At 43.3% G+C, this 27478-nt stretch overlaps 1 protein-coding gene across 1 annotated transcript in view; it reads right to left on the bottom strand.

The window, feature by feature from the left end:
* The window catches only part of LOC121840656 (cadherin-23-like), a 237881-nt gene extending 210704 nt beyond the window's left edge, over positions 1-27177 (bottom strand). The window contains exon 1 of the mRNA XM_042305196.1: positions 26776-27177. The gene's annotated coding sequence lies outside the window, so the exon portion shown is untranslated. The remainder of the gene's footprint in view (positions 1-26775) is intronic.
* Positions 27178-27478: the final 301 nt, after the last annotated feature.

Raw genomic sequence — 27478 nt, 5'->3', positions numbered from 1 at the left:
GTGGGTGGGACACAATGCAGATAGCCCTGTTAGCCAATGTGTGGGAGCACTGCTTGGTCGGCCCAATTGAGGTAATATGTACATGAATGTATAGTTAGTGACTATGCTTATACGATAAACAGAAAGTAGAAGCAGCATAAAAAAAGAGGGGTTGGGGGGAGGCACACAATACAAATAGTCCGGGTAGCCATTTGATTACCTGTTCAGGAGTCTTATGGCTTGGGGGTAAAAACTGTTGAGAAGCCTTTTTATCCTAGACTTGGCACTCCGATACCGCTTGCCATGTGGTAGTAGAGAGAACAATCTATGACTGGGGTGGCTGGGGTCTTTGACAATTTTTAGGGCCTTCCTCTGAAACCACCTGGTGTAGAGGTCCTGGATGGCAGGCAGCGTAGACTCAATGATGTACTGGGCCATACGCACTACCCTCTGTAGTGCCTTGCGGTCAGAGGTCGAGCAATTGCCGTACCAGGCAGTGATTGCAACCAGTCAGGATGCTCTCGGTGTTGCAACTGTAGAACCCTGTGATGATCTCAGGACCCATGCCAAATATTTTTAGTTTCTTAGGGGGAATAGGCTTTGTCGTGCCCTCTTCACGACTGTCTTGGTGTGTTTGGACAATTCTAGTTCGTTGTTGATGTGGACACCAAGGAACTTGAAGCTCTCAACCTGCTCCACCTCAGCCCCGTTGAAGAGAATGGGGGCGTGCTCGGTCCTCTTTTTCCTGTAGTCCACAATCATCTCCTTAGTCTTGGTTACATTGAGGGACAGGTTGTTATTCTGGCACCCCCGGCCAGGTCTCTGACCTCCTCCCTATAGGCTCTCGTCATTGTCGGTGACGTCTGCAAACTTAATGATGGTGTAAGAGTCATTCCTGGCCATGCAGTCGTGGGTGAACAGGGAGTACAGGAGGGGACTGAGAACGCACCCCTGGGGAGCTCCAGTGTTGAGGATAAGCGTGAAGGATGTGTTCGCTACCTACCCTTACCACCTGTGAGTGGCCCGTCAGGAAGTCCAGGATCCAGTTGCAGAGGGAGGTGTTTAGTCCCAGGATCCTTAGCTTAATGATGAGCTTTGAGGGTACGATGGTGTTGAACGCTGAGCTGTAGTCAATTAAATAGCATTCTCACATAAGTGTTTATTTTGTCCAGGTGGGAAAGGGCAGTGTGGAGTGCAAAAGAGATTGCATCATCTTTGGATCTGTTTGGGCGGTGTGCAAATTGGAGTGGGTCTAGGGTTTCTGGGATAATGGTGTTTATGTGAGCCATTACCAACCTTTCAAAGAACTTCATGGCTACAAATGTGAGTGCTACGGATCTGTAGTCATTTAGGCAGGTTGCCTATGTGTCCTTGGGCACAGGGACTATGGTGGTCTGCTTGAAACATGTTGGTATTACAGACTCAATCAGGGACATTTTGAAAATGTCAGTGAAGACAACTGCCAGTTCACGTACTGCTAATCCATCTGGCCCCGCAGCCTTGTGAATGTTGACCTGTTTAAAGGTCTTACTCACGTCGGCTACGGAGAGCGTGATCACACGGTCGTCCGGACCAGCTGATGCTCTCATGCATGCCTCAGTGTTACTTGCCTCGAGGCTCGTGTCACTGTGCAGCTCACGGCTGTGCTTCCCCTTGTAGTCTGTAATAGTTTGCAAGCCCTGCCAAATAAGACAAGCGCCGGAGCCGGTGTGGTATAATTCAATCTTAGCGCTGTATTGAAGCTTTGCCTGTTTGATAGTTCATCGCAGGGCATAGCAGGATTTCTTGTAAGCTTCCGGGTTAGAGTCCCGCACCTTGAAAGCGGCAGCTCTACCCTTTAGCTCAGTGCAAATGTTGCCTGTAATCCATGGCTTCTGGTTGAGGTATGTACGTACAGTCACTGTGGGGACGACATCCTCGATGCACTTATTGATAAAGCCAGTGACTGATGTGGTGTACTCAATGCCATCGGAAGAATCCCGGAACATGTTCCAGTCTGTGATAGCGAAACAGTTCTGTAGGTTAGTATCTGCTTCATCTGACCACTTTTTTATAGACCGAGTCACTGGTTCTTCCTGCTTTAATTTTTGCTTGTAAGGAGGAATCAGGAGGACAGAGTTGTGGTCGGATTTACCAAATGGAGGGCGAGGGAGAGTTTAGTGCGCGTCTGTGTGTGTGGAGTACAGGTGATCTAGAATTTTTTTCCCTCTGGTTGCACATTTAACATGTTGATGAAAATTTGGTAGAACTGATTTAAGTCTCCTTGCATTAAAGTCTCCGGCCACTAGGAGTGTCGCCTCTGGGTGTGTGGTTTAATGTTTGCTTATTTCCTTTAACAGCTGACTGAGTGCGATCTTAGTGCCAGCATCTGTCTGTGGTGGCAAATAAACAGCCACGAAAAGTATAGCTGAAACCTCTAGGCAAGTAGTGTGGCCTGCAATTTATCACAATATACTCTACTTCAGGCGAGCAAAATCTAGAGACTTCCTTCGATTTTATGCACCAGCTGCTGTTTACAAATATGCGCCATTTTACATAGTATTCTCTCTGGCATGCAATCTGGTTTCCACTCAGGTTATGGATGCATCACTACAACCTTAAAGGTCCGAAATGATGTCACCATTGCCCTTGATTCTAAGCAATGTTGTGCTGCTATTTTTATTGACTTGTCCAAAGCTTTGATATGGTAGACCATGCCATTCTTGTGGGCCGACTAAGGAGTATTGTGGTCTCTGAGGGGTCTTTGGCCTGGTTTGCTAATTACCTCTCTCAAAGAAGGCAGTGTATAAAGTCAGAACACCTTTTCCCCCTCAGGAGACTGAAACCCTTTGGCATAGGACCCCAGGTCCTCAAAAAGTTCTAAAGCTGCACCATCGAGAGCATCCTGACCGGTTACATCCCTGCTTGGAACGGCAACTGCTCAGTATCAGACCGTAAGCCGCTGCAGAGGGTGGTGAGTATGGCCCAATACATCACTGGGGCCAAGCTTCCTGCCATCCAGGACCTACACTCAGCAAAAAAAGTCACTGTCAACTACATTTATTTTCAGCGAACTTAACATGTGTAAATATTTGTATGAGCATAACACGATTCAACAACTGAGACATAAACTGAACATGTTCCACAGACATGTGACTAAAATAAATTGAATAATAATGTCCCTGAACAAATTAGGGGTGGAAATCAAAACTAACAGTCAGAATCTGGTGTGGCCACCAGCTGCATTAAGTACTGCAGTGCATCTCCTCCTCATGGACTGCACCCGATGTGCCAGTTCTTGCTGTGAGATGTTACACCACTCTTCCACCAAGGCACCTGCAAGTTACCGGACATTTCTGGGGGGGGGAATAGCCCTATCCTTCACCCTCCGATCCAACAGGTACCAGACGTGCTCAATGGGATTGAGATCCGGGCTCTTCGCTGGCCATGGCAGAACACTGACATTCCTGTCTTGCAGGAAATTACGCACAGAACAAGCAGTATGGCTGGTGGCATTGTCATGCTGGAGGGTCATGTCAGGATGAGCCTGCAGGAAGGGTACCACATGAGGGAGGAGGATGTTTTCCCATTAACGCACAGCATTGAGATTGCCTGCAATGACAACAAGCTCAGTCCAATGATGCTGTGACACACCGCCCCAGACTATGACAGATCCTCCACCTCCAAATCAATCCCGCTCCAGAGAACAGGCCTCGGTGTAACGCTCATTCTTTGACGATAAACGCAAATCTTTGATATATTGATATATTATCGATTATATATTTTAAAAACAACCTGAGGATTGATTATAAAAACCATTTGACATGTTTCTGTGAACATTACGCATATTATTTGGAATTTGTCTGCGTTGTCGTGACCGCTCTTTCCTGTGGATTTCTAAAGATAACGCGTCAAACAAACGGAGGTATTTTGGATATAAAAATAATCTTTATGGAAAAGGAACATTTGTTATGTAACTGGGAGTCTCGTGAGTGAAAACATCCGAAGATCAAAGGTAAACGATTAATTTGATTGCTTTTCTGATTTTCGTGACCAAGCTACCTGATGCTAAGTGTACTTAATGTTTTGTCATGCGATCAATACATTTACACAAACGCTTGGATTGCTTTCGCTGTAAAGCATAATTTCAAAATCTGAGACGACAGGTGGATTAAGGGATGGGTAGCGTCAAGAAGTTAACGACCGTTCCACAGGTGCATGTTCAATAATTGTTTATGGTTCATTGAACAATCATGGGAAACAGTGGTTAAACCCTTTACAATGAAGATCTGTGAAGTTATTTGGATTTTTACAAATAATCTTTGAATGACAGGGTCCTGAAAAAGGGACGTTTCTTTTTATATATCAGGTGGTGTCAGAGGAAGGCCCAAAAAAGGGTCCAAGACTCCAGTCACCCAAGTCATAGACAATTCTCTGTGCTACCGCACTGCAAGCGGTACCGTAGCACCAAGTCTAGTTCCAAAAGGCTCCTGAACAGCTTCTACCCCAAGCTATAAGACTGCTGAACAATGGTCACCCGGACCATTTACATTGACCCCCCCCACCCCCCACACACACACACACTTTGTTTTTACACTGCTGCTCGCCGTTTATCCTCGATGTATAGCCACTTTAACCCTACCTACGTGTACCTCAACTAACCTGTACCCCCCAAAATTCACTATGTACTGGGCCGCCTATATATAGCCTCCTTATTGCTATGTAATTCTACTGTGTTACTTTTTTTTGTGAATATTTTCTTAACTATTTCTTGAACTGCACTGTTGGTTAAGGGCTTGTAAGTAAGCATTTAATGGTAAGGTCTCCACCTGTTATATTCGGCGATTGTGACAAATAAAATTTGATTTGATTTATCTCAGCCACTGCCTGTCATCAAGGAGGTACCCCAAGGCTCGATCCTAGGACCCACGCTCTTCTCAATTTACATCAAAACATAGCTCAGGCAGTAGCAAGCTCTCTCATCCATTTATATGCAGATTATACAGTCTTATACTCAGTTGGCCCCTCCCCAGATTTTGTGCTCTACAACAAAGCTTTCTTAGTGTCCAACAAGCTTGCTTTGCCCTTAACCTTTTTCTGAACACTTACAAAACAAAGGTCATCTGGTTTGGTAAGAAGAATGCGCCTTTCCCACCGGTGTAATTACTACATTTTAGGGTTTAGAGCAGTCATACAAGTACTTGGGAGTATGGCTAGACGGTACACTTTCCTTCTCTCAGCACATATCAATCCTGCAGGCTTAGGTTAAATTTAGACTTGGTTTCCTCTATAATAATCGCGCCTCTTCCACCCCATCTGCCAAACTAACCTTGATTAAGATGGCCATCCTATCCATGCTAGATTACGGAGACGTAATTTATAAATCGTCAGGTAAGGATGCTCTCGAGTGGCTAGATGTTCTTTACCATTCAGCCATCAGATTTGGCACCAATACTCCTTATAAGACACATCACTGCACTCTACACTCTTCTATAAACTGGTCATCTCTGTATACCCATCGCAAGACCCACTGGTTGATGCTTATTTATAAAAACCCTTATTTATAAAAGGCCTCAATCCCCCATCTGATACCTACTGCAGCCTTCATCCTCCACATACAACATCCGTTCTGCCAGTCACAAGATCTCCAAAGCACACACACATCCCTGTGTCACTCCTCTTTTTAGTTCGCTGCAGCTAGCGACTGGAATGAGCTGCAAAAAGCCTCAAAACTGAGCAGTTTATCTCCATCTCTTCATTCAAAGACTCAATCATGGACACTCTTACTGACAGTTGTGGCTGCTTTGCGTGATGGATTGTTGTCTCTACCTTCTTGCCTTTGTGCTGCTTTCTGTACCCAATAATGTTTGTACCATGTATGTACTGCTACCATGTTGTTGTCATGTGGTGTTGTTATCATGGTGTGTTGTCATGTGTTAATGCCATACTATGTTGTTGTCTTAGATCTCTCTTTATGTAGTGTTGTGGTGTCTCTCTTGATCTCGTGATTTGTGTTTTGTCCTATATTTTATTTTTAATTCCAGCCCCCGTCCCTGCAGGAGGCCTTTTACGTTTTGTTTGTTGTCATTGTAATTTGTTGTTAACTGACTCGCCATGTTAAATCTCCAGTAGGAGGTGCTGCCCAGCCTATTGTCAGGGATGCAAACTGCTGAGGGCCCAAAAAGGTAACACTTTTTTTTGTTTGCACTGAAACATGTAAAAAATCCCTGCTAGGGGGAAACTAATTTTAACTAATTAAACAAAAAATGATCTACATGATCAGTCTCTGTGTGTAAAATAAAAACGCACAGCTAAAAAATGTAAAGAAAGCAATCCAATGTTATTTGCTGCCTAGACTTTACTGCAAATGAGAAAGAACCATATACTAATATTGCAGTTAGCCCTGACAGCCTTTATAATAGAACACTTGTGACCATACATATCTAAATATTGTACTTGGGAAAAAAACATGTTAAAGTAGAAATAGAATGAAACAAACATGCATTCTATTTTTGCTCTATTATAGTGGCCACTAAAGACACTGATCAAGTGCACAAGGCTACATGTGTGCAAAAATAACGTTCAGAGTAAAAAATGTAATAATCCCCCCTCACTCACAAGTGTTACTGTTAAATTCAACAAAACAAAATCAATATCTTTGGGATACACTGCACATTATTACATTATTGTCAAATGTGTGCATAATGGTAGCGAAGTCAGGTGCAGGAGAGCAGAGATTTGTGAACAGGCGCACACTTTATTTAGGCAAAAGTGCAAAACGTGCACAACAGTCACAAGGATAATGTTTAATAATGAACATCTTGGTGAAAAGTAACACAGAAAAAACAAGCCAGTCTGGCATGATGGGGAACAGAGACATGATGGGGAAAAGAGGAATAAATACATGTAGATTGATTGGGGAATGAAAACCAGGTGTGCAGGGAACAAGACAAAACAAATGGATACATGAAAAATGGAGCGGCTATGGCTAGAAAGCAGGTGACGTCGACTGCTGAACGCCGCCCGAACAAGGAGAGGAGCCGACTTCGGCGGAAGTCGTGACAGTACCACCCCCCCGTACCACCCCCCCGTCCACCGCCATCTGACTCTGATGGTACCCCAATACACACTGAAAGGGGGAGAGGTTAGTGGAGGAGTGGTGGAGCGAGTTCTGCTTCATCTCTGCCCAGGGCACGAACACCGCCCACATCCACGAAACCTGCCCACATCCTGGTTCACTCTCCACCTGCCCATTCGAGATCGAGACCCCCAAATGTTCCATGAACGTCCTCCAGACTCTCGAAGTGAACTGAGGACCTCAATCAGACACTATATCCTCAGGCACCCCGTAGTGCCGGAAGATGTGTGTAAACAGGGCCTCCGCAGTTTATAGGGCCGTAGGGAGAACGGGCAGAGGGAGGAGATGACAGGAAAAACGATCCACAACAACCAGGATTGTGGTGTTTCCCTGTGAGGGAGGAAGATACGTTAGAAAATCAACCGACAGGTGTGACCAAGGCCGTTGTGGAACGGGTAAGGGATGTAGCTTACCTCTGGGCAGGTGTCTAGGATCCTTACACTGAGCACACACCGAGCAGGAGGAAACATAAACCCTCACGTCCTGAGCCAAGGTGGGCCACCAGTACATCCCAGTCAGACAGCGCACCGTCTGACCGATCCCCGGATGACCAGAGCAGGGTGATGTGCGGGCCCAATAGATCAACTGGTCATGGACAGCAGACGGAACGTACTGACGCCCGACGGGACACTGGAGCGGGCTCTGTATGCAATGCCTGCTCAATGTCCGCGTCCAGCTCCCACAAGACCGGCACTACCAGGCAGGAGGCCGGGAGAATGGGAGTCTGATCCATGGGCCGCTCCTCTGTGTCATACAGCCGGGACAGTGCGTCTGCCTTCACATTCTGGGAACCTGGTCTGTAGGACAGGGTAAACACAAAACAGGTAAAGAACATGGCCCACCTTGCCTGACGAGGATTCAGTCTCCTAGCTGCCCGGATGTACTCCAGGTTGCGGTGGTCAGTCCAGATGACGAAAGTGTGTTAAACCCCTGAAGCCAATGTCTCCACGCCTTCAAAGCCTTAACCACAGCCAACAGCTCCCAGTCCCCCACATCAGTTCTGCTGAGCCTCTTCAAGAAGAAAGCACAGGGGCGGAGATTCGGTGGCGTGCCCGAGCGCTGAGAGAGCACAGCTCCGATCCCAGCCTTGGACGCGTCCAACCAACTATGAATGCCAAAGAGGGATGAGGATGGGCCAGCACGGGAGCCCTGTGCGGTGCCCAAAAGCCATGTCCACTTCAACCGATCACTGCAGACATACAGGACCCCCCTTCAGCGGTGGGGTAATGGGAGCAGCCACCTGGCCAAAACCCCGGATAAATCTCCGGTAGTAATTACAAACCAATAAAATCGCTGCACCTCCTTTACCGTCGTGGGAGTCAGCCAATTACTATTGGCTGCAATGCGGTCACTCTCCATCTCCACCCGATGTGGAAATGCGATACCCTAGTAAGGAGACAGTCTGTTGAAAGAACAGGCATTTCTCAGCCTTGACGTACAGGTCACGCTCCAACAGTCGTCCAAGTACTTTGCACACCAAGGACACATGCTCGGTGAGTGTAGCGGAGTATATCAGAATGTCATCGATATACACCACTACACCCTGCCCGTGCAGGTCCCTGAAAATCTTGTCTACAAAGGATTGGAAGACTGATAGAAGAATTCATCAACACGTACGGCATGAGGTACTCATAATGCCCTGAGGTGGTACTAAACGCCGTCTTCCACTCGTCTCTCTCCCGGATACGCACCAGATTGTACACACCCCTGAGATCCAGTTTAGTGAAGAAGCACACCCCGTGCATTGACTCAATCGCCGTGGCGATAAGAGGTAGCGGGTAACTGTACTTCACCGTGATCTGATTTAGACCTCTACAATCAATGCAAGTGCGCAGACCTCCATCCTTCTTCTTCACAAAAAATAAACTTGAGGCGGGTGAGGTGGAGGAGTGAATGTACCCCTGACGCAGGGATACGGAGACATATGTCTCCATAGCTACCGTCTCCGCTTACGACGGGGGATACACGTGACTCCTGGGATGTGCAGCGTCTACCAGGAGATTTATTGCACAATCCCCCCATCGATGGGGTGGTAATAAAGTCGCCTTCTTTTTACAGAAGGCGAGAGCCAAATCGGCATAGTCAGAGGGAATGCGCAAGGTGGAGACCTGGTCTGGACTTTCCACCATGGTAGCACCAACGGAAACCCCTACACACCTCCCAGAGCACTCTCGCGACCACCCCATGAGAGCCATCTGTAGCCAGGAAATGGTGGGGTTATGACAAACCAACCAGGGAAGGCCTAGTACCACGGGAAACGCAGGAGAGTCAATGAGAAAGAGACTGATTCTCTCCTCGTGACCCCCCTGCGTCTCCACTCCTAGGGAGATGGTGGCTTCCCTGATTAGCCCGGACCCTAATGGTTGACTATCAAGTTCGTGAACCGGGAAAGGTCTATCCACAGGAAAAATGGGGACCCCTAAACTAAGAGCCAACGCTCAGTCGATAAAATTCCCAGCTGCGCCTGAATCGACGAGCGCCTTATGCTGGGAATGCGGGGAGAACTCAGGGAAACAACAGAGGACTCTGGATGAGAGTGGTACAGACTCACCTGGGGTGACACCAGAGTGCACTGCTGCTGCCTCGACTCCCAGAGGGACCAACCTGGCACCGACCGGCAGTCCGCCGCGTCTTCCTCTCTCCACACGGCGTTTGCCCACTCCAGAGCTCTCCCCGAGAGGCATGAGAAAAGGGCGGATACTCTCTCCCTTCCTGTGGAAGCTGGGTGAGCCAGGTATAGGTCCAGGTGTAAAAGGAACCCCTGGGACTGTGCGGCCGTCCCATCAGTCTCCCTGGGAAGGGAGAGACGCATCCCACTGGAGCTGGATCCGGACGGGACGGGTAGAGGTAATCCCGGTTGCACTGGTCGAGGCGAGACTTCCTGTCTCTCCCAGCGGTCCATGGTCTGGACAACGCAATCCATCAAGGCACTGAGATGATGTAGCATTGCCGCGTGTTCCTGGACGCGCTCCTCGACTCCTCTGACCAGGGTACCTGCTCCTGCTGACTCCATGGTAGGTGTATGATTCTGTCAAATGTTTGCGTACTGGTGGCAAAGTCAGGTGCAGGAGAGCAGAGATTTGTGAACAGGCACACACTTTATTTAGGCAAAAGTGCAAAACGCGCAAAACAGTCACAAGGATTATGTTTAACAATAAACATCTTCGTGAAAAATAACACAAAAAAAAAAAAAAAAAAAGTATTGCACGTCAACAATACAAAACAATCTTACACAAAGACATGGGGAACAGAGGAATAAATACATGTAGATTGATTGGGGAATGAAAACCAGGTGTGCAGGGAACAAGACAAAACAAATGAATACATGAAAAAATGGAGCAGCGATGGCTAGAAAGCCGGTGACGTCGACCGCTGAATGCCGCCCGTACAAGGAGAGGAGCCAACTTCGGCGGAAGTCGTGACAATTGTACACGGTCTGCCTGTGGACATCTGTTCTACAATGTGCCAGCAGAGCATGATAACCTTTGTTGGCATAATTGAGGCAGAGAGTACCCCTGGCATGCCTCTTTTTATTCACTGTATTGAAAAAAGTTAGAACGAGGGAAAGTGTGTGGTGTTCGTTTCACCTCTATAGTGGCATCCAGCTTAAACCAGTCCAAGCACCAGCTACACTGGTTTAACAAGCAACGCCTCATTTTCACCTAATTCTCTCATTCTGAAAATTAACCACATACTGTAGAGGGAAAACATTAGTTCGTTAGCTAACATTTCACACAGATTGCCAGGGTCCCATAAGCAAATAACGCGTTAATAACTTGAGGAACGGCACGGCAAAGAGTCGTATAACGTTACCAGTTAATACTATAGCGAACTAGTTAGGTTACTGACGTTAGCTCATCTGATGTTGTAACGTTAGGTTACTGACGTTAGCTCGTCTGATGTTGTAACGTTAGCTGTCTGACTTTATTAGCCAGCTAATTTTCACACCATAAACTCAATTATTTGATCAGTTAAGTTGGCTAATGCTCAACATTTCTCTGGCTATATAACAGACAATTTGATCCAGCTAGCAAGATTACATTTTTTATTTATTTTTCACCTTTATTTAACCAGATAGAATAGTTGAGAACAAGTTCTCATTTACAACTGTGACCTGGCCAAGATAAAGCAAAGCAGTGCGACACAAACAACAACACAGTGTTACACATGGAGTAAACAAACCTACAGTCAATAACACAATAGAGAGAAAAAAGTCTATATACAGTGTGTGCAAATGAGGTAAGATAAGGGAGTGTTGCTATGGTGACCAGTGAGCTGAGATAGGGCGGGGCTTTACCTAGCAAAGATTGATAGATGACCTGGAGCCGGTGGGTTTGGCGACGAATATGAAGCGAGGGCCAGCCAACGAGAGCATACAGGTGGCAGTGGTGGGTAGTATATGGGGCTTTGATGACATAACGATGGCACTGTGATAGACTGCATCCAATTTGCTGAGTAGAGTAGAGTGTTGAGTGAGATACGTAACAATGCTTGGTCCACCACACTTTCTCCCTCACCTCAGACTTTCCAAATGCCAGTTGTTTTTCAAGTTACAGCTCATGAAGTACACTTCATCACCTTTTCACCCCTGTCAGGCTTTTCACCTACCTCTTCATCATTGTTGAGGGGGCGCTGCTGTAAGTTAACTGGCAAACTGCTCTTCCACTCTCCCGTTGTCTTTCCAGAGCGAGCGCTGATGATGTAACTAGCAAATTGGTTGTCTGTTCTCTCTTCAGTCGCGTGCTGCATTCTGTTGTTATGTGAAAGATTGGCTGAGCCTTGGATACAGCCAGTATTGGTCCAAACGTGCATCACTCGTTCGCATACAGCCAGCAGTCATCCAAAGCCCTAACCCCTCTCGCCCAAACTTTTCTCATCGGATCTACACAAATCACATAGGTCACCTTTTTTGGATTCAAAACGCTATCCCTGTATTGCATCCCTGTATTGTATTCTTATAGTATTTTACGTTTGAAAATCTGATGTTGTTTCAAAAGAGACAAACTTTGTATAAAATATGTTGAATTTGTACATGTTAAAAATTGGTTACCATGTTGACATAATTCTGTGGTTGAAATTTTACACTAGTTTACATTGATTGCTTTCCAAAGTCAAATGTATTTCCCACGTAGATTCCACGTCACAATAAATACATTGACAGATTGATTTAACCAGTTTGTGCCCAGGGAGATGTAGCCTTTGATCACCTGCAACACGTCAAGATGTTTAATTGGCTGATGCTTAACCTTAAACTTTTTTCTATGTTCACAAGTATGGCCCCATCATGTCGCAGTATACTTGAAGTCATGCGATGATATAGTATGTTACGTTGTACTACCACCACAACGTACTTTGTACTACCACGACAATGTACATTGTACTACCACCACAACATGAAAAAGCATGCAGAGTTTAGAGGCACCCAAATCAAATGACATTTGTTGACAACTCAATCAAATGTAAAACTAAACGTTGAACTGGCGTCTGCTCAGTGGGGAGTACTTTTGTTTGTCAACCATTTCACAAAAAAACTAACTTTTTCTCATTCCTAAAGGCCCATGATAGCAATTATTTACACAAAGCAGAGACAAGAAAATATAGACCCACTCAACAAGGTTCCCCTTGACATGCTTGTTGTGCGAAGTATACCAAACATCATTATTGATGTCATTACTAAATTGCTCTGCTCTCCATAACCCTCTGCCTTACTTCAATTAACACAACACCAATTCTGTACATCTAAACACAGCACTTAAAATACCTGCCAGAGGGCTGTGTGTGTATATCAGACAACATAAACACAACTGTGTCAGAGTGCACCAGATTAATTAAACTATTTGTACGTATCCCCAAAGACACCCTAATTCCTTATGTAGTGCACTACTTTTCACTAGTGCCCATGGAGAAAGGTACTGCACTAAATAAGAAATAGGGTGCCTTTGTGGACACAACCTTTGTCTCTTTCTATTAGGGCCTCCCCGGTCTATTCGATCAAGTGCATGTAGCTGTGTAGTGTGCAGTCTATATCAGTCTCACAATCAACAGATAAAAATAGCCAACTTATGGGGGGGGGGGTTGCAACTCAGTATAAGGAAGGTGTTCTCAATATGTTGTACACTCAGTGTATATCTGTAGTCTATATCTAGGCAAAAGGTCAATCTATTTGGATCATAGACTAGGTGGACTACTTGACATAGACAATTACTTCTAGAGAGTGTGCCATGAAGGCTTTCAACCTACTTTTAACCTGATTTTATTTGAGGGCACGTGGATTTGGATGCATCCCTATTTTGACCAGGACTCTGTTCCCTTTATACTCCACTACTTTTAAAAGTAGTGCACTATAAAAGGGAACAGAGCACAATAAAGGGAACAGGGTGCCATTTGGGATGAAACACTATACTCCACCATCCTCTCTCTCAGAAAGGGTGACTTCCAAGAGGACGGAGCAGCCAGGAAAAACAGAGGAAGAGAGGGATGGAGAGGAGTTGAGAAAGAGAGAGGAAGGCTCGGGAAGATGGGTCTACTCAGCAAATCGTAGTACAGGTGGCCCTGCAGGTTTAGATGGGCAACCTGTAATACGATTGGCTGAGCACACCCATCTTCTGAGCACTCCTCTCTCCTTCTCAACCTCTTTCCCACTGTTCTGCCTGGTTGCCCTGCTTGATTTAATGACCTCACACAGCTGGGCCAGAGAGAGGGAGGTAGATAGAGGGGGAGAGAGAACGGGATGGGTTTACACTTGGCCACACAATGGACAGTCATGGTCCGGGGCAGTTCCAAGGCGGTTCCAAGAGCAATTTCCAATGCAATCCTCATGTCTCTATACCTAGCACCACCAGCATCGGAGCTCACACCAAATGTCTTCACACATCAGGCCTAGGTAACAATGTTTGTCAACCAAGTTTGTGGGGTGAGAGGAACCTCTAATCGCTTTCCTTCCTCCCTCCTTCTCTCTTTCCTTCCTCCCTCCTTTCTGTCCTTCCTTCTTCTGTTTTGCATCATCTTTCTCTGTCCCTCTCTTTTACGACACTCTCCTGTTATTCCATGTTTTTTCCTCGTTATACAGTATTCCCTACCATGCTCCCTCCCCTATTACTCTTAGAAAAGCACTGTGGAGTCACTGTATCTGCAATTCATTGCTACTATATCCCTCATATTGCTTTTCATTTGAGCCTGTCACTCACAGAGCCTGTCAGATATGGGCCCCTTCATTTCAAATTATATTTTTTCTCCCCCTCTCGTATTCTGGGTGGATTCAGGGAGAGTGACAGACACTCCGAGAGAGAGCGACTGTGTCAGAGGTTTGCCGTTTCCACACTGCAGGAGCAAAAGCGAGGGAGAGAGGGAAATGATAACCCCAAATAGTGTTGGAGATGGTTGTCTTCTGTGACTGTATGCCCCCTCAGTATAGGGTGGCAGTAACACAATAAGACTTGGAATTCCAACTCCAACATTTCATGCACTGGCCAACCACCGTATTGAAGGTTGCGACCCCAAAGCAGAGGGCTGTTACAAGCCATAAGTTCAGTGCAATATCGTTCAGCACATTGGCCCAGCAATCAGTGTTCATTTATTCAACAAAAAAAGTGAATAAAATATTCGTCAAACACCTATTTTTCAGTGGCAATTGACGAGACTATAACTGATGAAATAGAAAAAACTAACTAAACAAAAATTATTTTTCATTTCAGTTGACTAAAACGAGACGAGACAATTCTCTGTGAGTAAAATCTGACTACTAAGTGGACTGGACAAGAGTTTTTGGAGAGATTGAATGCTTTTCAATGATGAGCACAATTAATATTAGCAGCACAGATACGCAGAGCAGTTCTGTTCATTAGTGGGAAGGACACATCATACCCAGCACACACAGCCTACATCAGCTGGTGAGCTCCGGGTTGGGAAGGGATGAGTGTGGGCAGACAGGCTCCACTTCGGCTCCGCCTTTGATTATACACATTGAGCAGGCGATTGTCTTGCTTCCCCGTAGCTAAATAGTCACCACCAGCCTTCTAGTTAGCTACCCTTTGCCTGGTTAAGAAACACAAGCTGCTTTACAAAATTAAAAACGAATGTAGCATTGAATGTAATGAATGTAATAGTAAAACAACAGTCTAGCTATGTTTTTCTCTCCCTTGAGAATATAAAAAAGATTATATAAAAGAGTATATAGATTACCATTCAACAGAAACTACACATAATACCAGCTTTTCTTTCTATTGTGCATTTGTGGGCCGCATTTTACAGTCCTGTTACCTCATGAGCTAGCTATAGCTAAACCTGGGGTGCATTCAGCAGGACGCAATGTTCAGATAGAAATATGCTATGTAGAACAAACATGCCTCTCTGACATTTTGAATAAGGAATAACGATGACTCTATTCGTGGAATTTCTATCTGCAACATTTTGCAACTGAACGTGGCTCTGGTAACATTACCAGGAGCTTATATGCAAACATTTGGTGGCACAGAAAGCAAGGAAAAATGATAGCAAACAATTTATTGACAAAATTCCTCTTGCCACTACACTATATCTGACTGGGTAAATAACCTTACTTTGAATGAATGTGGACCCAGTGACTCAGACTTGAGCACTTGGACCAGGACTCGAGCTCTGAGACTCAGACTCCAGCCATAGGGCTCCCAAGTGGTGCAGTGGTCTAAGGCACTGTATCTCAGTGCTAGAGGTGTCTCTACAGACCCTGGTTCGATTCCAGGCTGTAAAACAACTGGCCATGATTGGAAGTTCCATAGGGCAGCGCACAATTGGCCCAGTGTAGTTAGGGTTTGGCCTGGGTAGGCCGTCATTGTAAATAAGAATTTGTTCTTAATTGACTTGCCTAGTTAAATAAAGTTTTTTTAAATTTTATAAAAAATAAAATTTAAAAAATAGGGGCTCGTGACTTGACCATTGAGCACAGGAGACTTCGGACTCGATTCTGACTCGAGGTTTAGTGACTCGACTACATCAACAAGGCTAAAAAGTAATTAGCCCCTGTTCTACATCAATGTGGCTACAGCGTCTGTGGAATGTTGATAACAATGGCAATGACACAACCAATAGTTTGCGGCACCATCTGTTGATTGGGCTACTTGTTTTTTTTATGTAATGTGCAATATCTATGTAGGGGAATTAGTCTTTAACAAGGCCAGATAATTCTTAATTGTTTGTATTTCTTCAATTAGAAAGAGAATAGAATGTTAGGCAGAAAAATATCTTGGTAGGTCAAGGATGTGTACACTGAACAAAAATATAAATGCAACATGTAAATTGTTGGTCCCATGTTTCATGAGCTGAAATAAGATATACCAGATATTTTCCACACTCGCATTAAGCTTTTTACTCTCAAATTCTGTGCACAAATGTGTTTACACCCCTGTTAGTGAGTATATCTCCTGTCAAGATAATCCATCCACATGACAGGTTTGGTCATATCAATAAGCTGATTAAACAGCATGATCATTACACAGCTGCACATTCTGCTGGGGACAATAAAAGGCCACTCTAAAATGTGCCGTTTTGCCACAGATGTCTCCAAGTTTTGAGGGAGCGTGCAATTGGCATGCTGACTGCAGGAATGTCCATCAGAGCTGTTGCCAGAGGACTGAATCTCAATTTTTCTACCATAATCCGCCTCCAATGTCGTTTTAGAGAATTTGGCAGTAAGTCCAACCAGCCACCGAGCCTCACAACCGCAGACCTTGTGTATACATTGTGTGTGCGAGCAGTTTGTTGATGACAACGTTGTGAACAGAGGGCCCCATGGTGGCGGTGGGGTTATGGTATGGGCTGGCATAAGCTACGGTCAATGAACACAATTTCATTTTCACAATGGCAATTTGAATGCACAGAAACACTGTGACGAGATCCTGAGGCCCATTGACGTGCCATTCATCCACCGCCATCACCTCATGTTTCAGCATGATAATGCACGGCCCCATACTCAGACATGCCACCCATTGAGCATGTTTGGGATGCTCTGGATTGATACGTATGATAGAGTGTTCCAGTTCCGCCAATATCCAGTAACTTCCCACTGCCAATGAGGAGTGGGACAACATTCCACAATCAACAGCCTGATCAACTTTATGCGAAGGGGATGTGTCGCGCTGTATGAGGCAAATGGTGGTCACGCCAGATACCGACTGGATTTCTGATCCATGCCCCTACCTTTTTTTCAAGGTGTCTGTGACAATATTGCGACCCCAAAGTCATCCCAGTCATGTGAAATCCATAGATTAGGGCCTAAGTTATTTATTTCAATTGACTGATTTCCTTGCATGTTGCGTTTATATTTTAGTTCAGTATACTTTTGTGCACATGGAAGTAAGTCATTTATGTTTAATATATGTTATTGAGACAATATTAACATGATGTGACTGAAATGAAAAAGGCATTTAGTTGACCAAATTGGCCCACTGTTTTCGTAATTTTGACAATAGATTAAATCATTATTCAAAAGTTTTAAAAAATGTGACTAAGACCTAATGATCATTTATTTAGTTAAAATGACTGACTAGATCTACCTTTTTTAAACACTGCCAGCAATACAGAAGTTCAAAGGCTTTGATACAGAGAACAATTAGATACAATATAGCAGGGGCAGTGGTGTAAAGTACTTAGGTAAAAATACTGTTAAGTACTACCAGACAAGCCTACCAGATGAGTTAAATTACTTCTATGCTCGCTTCAAGCCAAGTAACACTGAAACATGCATGAGAGCATCAGCTGTTCCAGATGACTGTGTGATCACGCTTTCCGTAGACGATGTGAGTAAGACCTTTAAACAGGTCAACATTCACAAGGCCGTAGGGCCAGATGGATTACCAGGACATGTACTCAGGGCATGCGCTGACCAACTGGCGTGTATCTTCACTGACATTTTCAACCTGTCCCTGACTGAGTCTGTAATACCAACATGTTTCAAGCAGACCACCATAGTCCCTGTGCCCAAGAACACTAAGGTAACCTGCCTAAATTAATACTGACCATAGCACTCATGTCTGTAGCCATGAAGTGCTATGAAAGGATGGTTATGGCTCCCATCAACACCATCATCCCAGAAACCCTAGACCCACTCCAATTTGCATACCGCTCCAACAGATCCACAGATGGTGCAATCTCTACTGCACTCAACACTGCCCTTTCACACCTGGAGAAAAGGAACACCAATGTGAGAATGCTATTCATTGACTTACAGCTCAGCGTTCAATTCTATAGTGCCCTCAAAGCTAAACATTAAGCTAAGGAGCCTGGGACTAAACACCTCCCTCTGCAACTGGTCCTGGACGGACTGCCCCTAGGTGGTAGGGGTAGGTAACAACACATCCGCCACACGGATCCTCAACATGGGTGCCCCTCAGGGGTACGTGCTCAGTACCCTCCTGTAATCCCTGTTCACTCATGACTGCATGGCAGGCACGACGCCAACACCGTCATCAAGTTTGCCGATGACACAACAGTGGTAGGCCTTTTCATGACGCTCTCTCCTTGGTGAGGATCAAAGTGCCAGATCAGCTTGGAACATGGCTGACAGATAGCTCTAATGAGGTCACAAGAGCGTGTCTGTGTGATGGAACTGCCTTTCCGACCAGAGTGCTTAAAAGGACACGCTAAGAATTAACATATCAGACCACACAGCATGGAGCGGTGGCTACATGACTGAAAATGGTAAGACCAAGCAGACGGACGGTGTAAGCCGGATGTCAAGAATGGTTAACCTCTTGCGACGAGCAATCCCGTATCCGGGAGCGTAATCATAGACTCAAATGCATTAGCATAACGCAGCGGACATAAATACCCCTAGAAACTTTTCCTATTCATGAAAATCGCAAATGAAATGAAATAAATATATTCAAACACAAGCTTAGCCTTTTGTTAACAGATTTTCAAAATATGCGTTACAGCCAACGCTAGACAAGCATTTGTGTAAGTTTATCATGGCATAATGCTATGCTAGGCTCTGCTGGCAGCAGGCAACATTTTCACAAAAATAAGAAAAGCAACCAAATTAAATAATTTACCTTTGAAGAACTTTGGATGCTTTCACTCAGGAGACTCCCAGTTCGATAGCAAATGTTCCTTTTTTCAAAAAATATTATTTTTGTAGGCGAAATAGCTCCCGTTTCTTCATCATGCTTGACCGGAAAACGCTACAACTATAACGCCAAACTTTTTTTCAAAATTTGCTCCATAATATCGACAGAAACACGGCAAACGTTGTTTAGGATCCATTCTCAAGGTGTTTTTAACATATATATTCGATAATATATACGTCGAGGCAATTGGTTTCTCATAAGAAGCGACTGGAAATATGGCTCCCTCAGTATTTTACGCAAGATTTTCTGTGGGAGACACCATGTGACCACATGCTATATATGGTCCCTTACAGCCATTCTTCAATGGAAATGCCTAAAAAGACGTCACAATGCTGTAGACACCTTGGGGAATACGTGGAAAACGTAAGCTCTTTCGTAGCTCATTCACAGCCATATAAGGAGTCATTGGCATGAGGCGGTTTCAAAAAAATGCAGCACTTCCTGGTTTGATTTTTATCTGGGTTTCGCCTATTACACCAGTTCTGTGGCACTCACAGACAATATCTTTGCAGTTTTGGAAACGTCAGAGTGTTTTCTTTCCAAAGCTGTCAATTATATGCATAGTCGAGCATCTTTTCGTGACAAAATATCTTGTTTAAAACGGGAATGTTTTTCTAACAAAAAATTTTATAGCGCCCCCTAATGCATAACGTTGAAATGGTCAGAAGCTCTGAAACTCTCAACACAAGTGAAGAAGGTAAAGACCAGAACATTCAGTCTGCAGCTGCGCATGTAAAGTAGTCTAGGACATTTGTACCAAAAGACACGAGGGTGAACAACATATCCCTCTCACCACCATGTGGCACATCTGAAGTACCTACTCAAACGAACACTCCAAGACCAGAGAAGCTCTACTACAAAGGGCAGTTCAACAGAGAGACGACAAGGACATCTACGCATAAATAAATACATTGCATTTCTTATCCGAATGAGCAGTCATTCATGTGCAAAGTATTCATATTCCTTTGAGTGTAGCTTCCAAATGTATGTACAATAAGTTGACTCTTAATCTCTCCCTCTCCTTACCTACCCCTCCCTTTCCATTGTGTAACCAAACAATCATGCTTTTGTTAGTCCACTAGGGACCTGTTTTCATTGCATTATGTTAGTAATCAATAACCTATACCGTGTGTGTGTTTATGTATGTCTGTGTAATTTAGTTAGTTAATAATAAATAAATAATTAAGCCAATTTTGGCATTGCTGAATCATCAATTAGGTTAAGGTTCTTGCAGATATCCAAGAATTATGCGACGATCAGAATGAGACTGATGAAGTAATGTCACGTTCTGACCTTAATTCTTTTGTTATGTCTTTGTTTTAGTATTTGTCATTTTATTTGTTTTGTTCAGTGTTCAATTACTTTATTAAAAAAATAGGAACACTTACCACCCTGCGCATTAGTCCTCACCTTCTTCGACCAACGATCGTTACATGTAATAATTGACTGTTATTGATGTAAGAGATATTAATATGTCTTTAGAGTTTAAGTCGGGAGATAGTCACTTGTTAACCTCTCTGCGCACGGAGCCCGCTAGCGGGCTGAAATTCCACAGCATACAGTGAATCTTGCTAATCCAACTGCATTGTCAGATTTAAAAAAGGATTCACTGCGAAAGAATACGATGCGATTATCTGAGCATAGAGCCCCATAAAAAATATAAAAAATGTAACCAGCACAGGCATAACATATTCACAAACTGCATTAAAATAAATTGTTTACCTTTGACGATCTTCGTCTGTTTGCAATTCCAATGCTCATTGTTACACAATAAATTATTTTGAACTCCACATTTATTGTGAACATAAAAGGTTTAAGTTAACTCAAATAATAATATCAAATTCAACTAACGAACATCAAATTAACCATCTATTGTTAGTGAAAATAAAGGTAATAAAAGCTAGGATAACGTGAAATGTGAAGTACTCTGAGCTTGAAAAAGACCATGCAACTAGATCACTGGAAATAATAAGTTGAAACAAATCATTTTTTACAGTGTAGCAATGCAGTTTGCACTGCGATGCAGTGTCTTAGACTGCTGCGCCACTCGGGATGCCCCATCAACAACGTTTTTATTGCTGATCAACTGCCTTGCACAAAGTATCAAAATACAGAGAGGTGTTGGTAAGCGTATATTGTTTACCTTCATTAGCCTACCTTGTTCCAATATTTCTGTCATTCAGTGATATTTATTCCCATAGTAATTTGTTATGGCTCCATAACTACATAAACATCTGCATTTTTAAAGTATTTTTATCATTATTTTATTTATGAAAGCATAAAGATGCTGATGTAGAAATACAGTACTGTACAGTACATGCTTTATCTGACATTTTGCGGTTGCATGAGGTCGCCCACACGCACTTTAAACATTTGGATAATAAAACATTAAAAGCAATTTGAAGATGGAAGCCGCCTGCATTTGGTTATTAGGCTACTGTGCAGTCTGACAAGTAAATATAGCCTACTGTACATACTGTAGTAAACATGGTAAAGTGCCTAATTCCTTACATAAGGGAGAGCAGGCCATGTCCAGACATTCTCTGTGACCTCAAGTACTCATTAACTCTTGTCTTTAATGCTTTTGTTACGGTTTTCTAGGTGTGAAGGAGAGTCGGACCAAACTGCAGCGTGTATATTGCGATCCATATTTAATAACGAACATAAAACACGAATCAAATAACAAACACTAACAAAAACAATAAACGTAACGAAAACCGAAACAGCCTATACTTGTGTAACCTAACACATAGACAGGAACAAGGACACTAAGGACAATCACCCACGACAAACTCAAAGAATATGGCTGCCTAAATATGGTTCCCAATCAGAGACAACAATAAACACCTGCCTCTGATTGAGAACCACTCCAGACAGCCATAGACCTTGCTAGATAACCCCACTAGCTACAATCCCAATATATACACACCAAAACCCCAAGACAAAACACACCACAATACAAAAACCTCATGCCACACCCTGGCCTGACCCAATACATGAAGAAAAACACAAAATACTTAGACCAGGGCGTGACAGCTTTTTTGTGTTGCATTAGTCATGGACAGTATTAGTGTTTGAAAACCTGTTTTCAAAATGCCTCCAGCTGTCCATCACTACTGTAGATAAAATTGTTTACATGCTGTTTACATTCTTTATTGTAACCACTATGTCACAAATAATTTGTATCTACCTTTCCAAATACTTTGAGTATGGGATTTACACGTGCGCTTTTCATGTCATTTTTCGTTAAATTCAGTTCGGATTTAAGTATAACTTCTGACTGATGACTTTAGTGAGAGGTCTAATGCTCCAATATTTGATCATGTCTGCCCTCCGAATTCATATCTACGGGGCATTTTTCGCGCCATTATTAGTTACACTGTTTTAGTTTGAACGTTCAGACAGGCACTAAGAACAGCGGGAACGTTTCCCTAGTCAGCACCATTATTAATGCAATGCTGCTTAAAGTGTTGCTCTGTGCTACCCAGTGGGGCAGGGTGGGGGTTCACCCTCCGTACCCCTTCCTCCTTCTCCCTTCCCCCTTCTCGCTTCCCCATGGGCTACGTCCGTATTATGTGCGCTGCTCTGCGACCCGTCCCATGCTTCCTGCCCTGAACCTTGTGCGCCTACCGCTATCTCAGTGGATAAAGCAGAACTGTAAGGCAATCCCATTGTGCGCCACTTGGGAGCCATGACCAATATACAGTGGGGCAAAAAAGTATTTAGTCAGCCACCAATTGTGCAAGTTCTCCCACTTAAAAATATGAGAGAGGCCTGTAATTTATCATCATTTTCATCACAGTTCAACTATGACAGACAAAATGAGAAAAAAAATCCAGAAAATCACATTGTAGGATTTTTTATGAATTTATTTGCAAATTATAGGAGGTTTTCACTCAAAACCCCACCTATGAGTAGCTCTATAAACAATTCCGAAATAGATTTTTCATGTGTTCCATCGCAAACTGTCATAAACAAATCTCACAAGTATCTGACACTGCAAGCTCCCAGCTGCTATATAATCAACACAACATTGACATCATCTTAAAAACCCAAACCTAACACAATCTGCCAATGAATTTCCAGGAATATTGACCCAGTCATTCTGTGTGGTGTGAGCGTTTGTCTATCACTCCGTGTGTAGCCAGTTGACCCTCGTGGGTTGACAAAAATACTTTCCCAAAAACCTTCTCAATTAAATGTTAACTGCAAAGTATATCATGAGTAAGTACACCACTTGTCCAAAGTTTTAGAACACCTACTCATTCAAAGGTTTTTCTTTATTTTACTATTTTCTACATTGTAAAATAATAGTGAAGACAAATGTGTTAAACAAATCCAAATAGATCCTTCAAATAGCCACCGTTTAGCCAACGTTTAGTGTAATGAGAAAAGACCGCGATTTTCCCCAGGAATATGGGTGGAGACCAGAGCAATCGATCTCCGGCTCATAGATTAAGAGCATTTCGTAGATCACAGATTAACACTTTTAGGCACCACAAAATAAAGTAACCAATATAACGTTTACACATTACTCTCACAATTCGTACCCTTTGACAGATTTTAACACAATTATATGAATGTTATCAATCTCTATCAACTAATACTGAATTCATCTTTTTAACCTTAGATGTTTTAAGATCCTCACATACTATGAACTTACTAATACTTTTTAATGTATAACAGGCTATGAATATTTCCTTTAACCTATCACACTTTGTACACACGCTTCATGAGGTAATCACCTGGAATGCATTTCAATTAACAGTTGTGCCCTGTTAAAAGTTCATTTGTGGAATTTCTTTCCTTCTTAATAAATGCATTTGAGCCAATCAGTTGTGTTGTGACAAGGTAGGGGAGGTATACAGAAGATATCACTATTTGGTAAAAGACCAAGTCCATATTATGGCAAGAACAGCTCAAATAAGACATGAAGGTTAGTCAATACGGAACATTTCAAGAACTTTGAAAGTTTCTTTAAGTGCAGTCCAAAAACCATCAAGCGCTATGATGAAACTGGCTCCCATGCTGCAGAGGATAAGTGCATTAGAGTTACCAGCCTCAGATATTGCAGCCCAAATAAATGATTCACAGAGTGAAGTAACAGACACATCTCAACATCAACTGTTCAGAGGAAACTGTGTGAATCGGGGCTTTGTGGTCAAATTTCTGCAAAGAAACCACTACTAAAGGACACGAATAAGAAGAAGAGACTTGCTTGGGCCAAGAAACACGAGCAATGGACAATCGGTGGAAATTTTTTCTTTGGGTCTAGAGTTCAAATTGGAGATTTTTTTTGCGTGACACAGTGTGGGTAAACGGATGATCTTTGCATGCGTATTTCCCACCATAAAGCATGGAGGAGGAGGTGTTATGGTGTGGGGGTGCTTTGATGGTGATAATGTCTGTGATTTCTTTTGAATTTAAGGCACACTTAGCCAGCATGGCTACCACAGTATTCTGCAGCAATACGCCATCCCATCTGGATTGGGCTTAGTGGGACTATCATTTGTTTTTAAACAGGGCAATGACCCAACACACCTCCAGGCTGTGTAAGGGCTATTTGACCAAGAAGGAGAGTGATGGAGTGCTTCATAAGATGACCTGCCCTCCACAATCCCCCGTCCTCAACCAAATTAAGATGGTTTGGGATGAGTCGGACCGCAAAGTGAAGGAAAAGCAGCCAACAAGTGCTCAGCATATGTGGGACCTCCTTAAAGACCGCTGGAAAAGCATTCCAGGTGAAGCTGGTTGAGAGAATGCCAAGAGTGTGCAAAGCTGTCAAGGCCACGGGTGGCTACTTTGAAGAATCTCAAATATATTTTGATTTGCTTGACACTTTTTTGGTTACTAAATGATTCAATGTGTTATTTCATAGTTTTCATGTCTTCACTAATATTCTACAATGTAGAAAATAGTTTTTTATGTTTTATTTTAAAAACTTGAATAAGTTGGTTTTGGAAAACTTTTGACTGGTAGTGTATGTCATTTGTATCTATTATTTGTCATTAGCTAATTTTGCCATGAAATGAGCAGCACCAGTACAGAACCATCAGTTGACAAGCAGATTAGACAGCACATTCCTTACTAACTAGATGTGCAATTAAAGGGCCAGATGCACAATTAAAAGGGGAATTACACTAAAAAGAAATGTTCATTTTCTTCCAGGCCTAAAATAAATTGTCTTCTGATGTGATTTAACCATTGACATCAACTCAGAAAAACCAATTTCATTATGAACAGTTGTAATTTTGAGAGTGAAAAAATAAAACTGAGAACTTAATTTGGGAAAATATAAAACATCATTTAGGGGGTAAAAATCAGATTTTATAGGGGCCCCTTAGAGTTGATTATTAACCATTATTTTACCAGGTACAGTATATTGACAGAAAATATAGTACACTACTTTCTCTTGTACACTAAGGAACTGCGGAAGAGTTTCAAAGCAGAGAAGAGAAGAATGTGCCTATTTGAAAGCTAGAAAATAATTAATAGCTCACGACATGTTTCGTTTTTAAAAGTAGCTCTCATGCTAGAAAAGGTTGGAGACCTCTGCCCTATAGGTACTTTACATGCTCAGCATGTTGCATGAAATCCCTCTTGGATGGCTAAAGTTGGATAGTGGTTTAAAAACTGAAAGAAAGAAACAGTCTTGTTTTTATTTTCTACCCTGCAAATTACAGGGAGTGATTGAGGTTATCCGGAGTTTACAAACTATTACCATAATCATATCACTAGATAGCACCAGCACCACATGGCCCTCGGCAACCGTGTAGTCAGCTCATCCGACAATGTGCCGCATTAGTGGAGCTGATCCAAGGCCAGGGGCAAATTACAGAGTCGAAGCTTAACCTCGCGCGACAATGGCACAGCAGTGGGTTCAGGCAACACATAAATAAATAACGGCGCGAGCGCGATACGGCGCTTACCAGCAGGTGCACCTTTTAAATCTTCGGAGCTACCTGAGACAAGTCCACGCACCTGATACCCCCGAAGCTGCATGCACAAGACAGTATTTGCTTCTATTTAGTTAGTGTCATTGCCCGTAAATGTGTAATAGTCTTGCTTGCGTTGGCTACAGTTTAGAATGTGATATAGCCTAAAGAATTGCAATACATCCCGACAATCATATTCCCTTTTTCTGGAATCAAGATGTGCATATATACACCTTTTCCCAGACGCCCTATGTGAAACCAGCCATACAGGCTAGGCTGAGGTCTTTTTTCAAATAGGCTACGTTTGTGATAAATTTAACTAATTCCCGTCTGTGCGAAACATATAGTAGGGTATATCGACTGAAGTGTTCGTCCTACTTGGCATTGGCTGTATGTGCACTTATAAATAAGACCCTGCTAGATATTGAACACTACATGTTTGCTAGATAGTAGCCGGAGCAAATCCAGCTATAAACAGCCTAGTATGCTAGTAGCCTAAAAACTATACCCTCCATCAATCGGTTAAGTGAAAAGTAAAAAACATAAAAGGCTCACTTCGTCCATGCAATGTGCTCATTGCTCTACCGCTATTGCTTTTGCACCACCAAATGTAGAAAATCATATATTAATCATCCAATCTTACCTGCCTCGTCCGTGTCCGTCTTGGGTTGAATGATTTTAGATTCTGTCAAATGTCCTGCTGTGATACGTCACTAAGTAAAGGCTATAGGTAGGTTAGTTTCTTTTTTTTCTCCCTTTCTCTCTCTCTTCAATTCTCTTCTCTTCTTCTCTCCCGCTCACGACAACACTTTTTCCATCTCCAGGCGAAAAGGTCGGCTCCTGACTTTGGCTGTTCACTTCAACTTCACCTCAGCATAGGCTACAGCTAAATCCGACCCTGGTTGTAATGTCTATGATACGAAAACGAGCAAATGCTCTGTTCAGCGCGAACTTGCCTTTGACTATTTTCCGGTTCCAACTCCCGGTGTCGCTTATCCTTGCTGTAGCATAATATAACAACTGGATGCAGTGCCGTCAATGGTCGTTTGGGTTAGAGGCTTTTTTGCAGTTTGATTGCTAAAATCCTGCAGTTCTACCCATTTTGCCAAGGGGTGGAGACCATTTTTTGCCATTTCAAAGCAAATGTTCTGCAATTCTACACATTTTGCCAAGATTTATGCCATGTTAATGATATCTGATTGACAGTGGCTAACAAAATCAATGGGGAATTTGGCCATGATTAGGCTCCTAAAATGATAGCTGGCTAGACTAATTTACCAAAAAACAAATGTGTTAGCTGACATGGCTAATTGAGTGACTGGCAGTGAGCAAAATAACAAGAGAAA

This window comes from Oncorhynchus tshawytscha, linkage group LG24 (assembly GCF_018296145.1).
Source record: "Oncorhynchus tshawytscha isolate Ot180627B linkage group LG24, Otsh_v2.0, whole genome shotgun sequence".
Taxonomy (NCBI): domain Eukaryota; kingdom Metazoa; phylum Chordata; class Actinopteri; order Salmoniformes; family Salmonidae; genus Oncorhynchus; species Oncorhynchus tshawytscha.
Note: the sequence above shows the minus strand (reverse complement) of the source record. Positions and strands in the feature narration are given on the sequence as shown.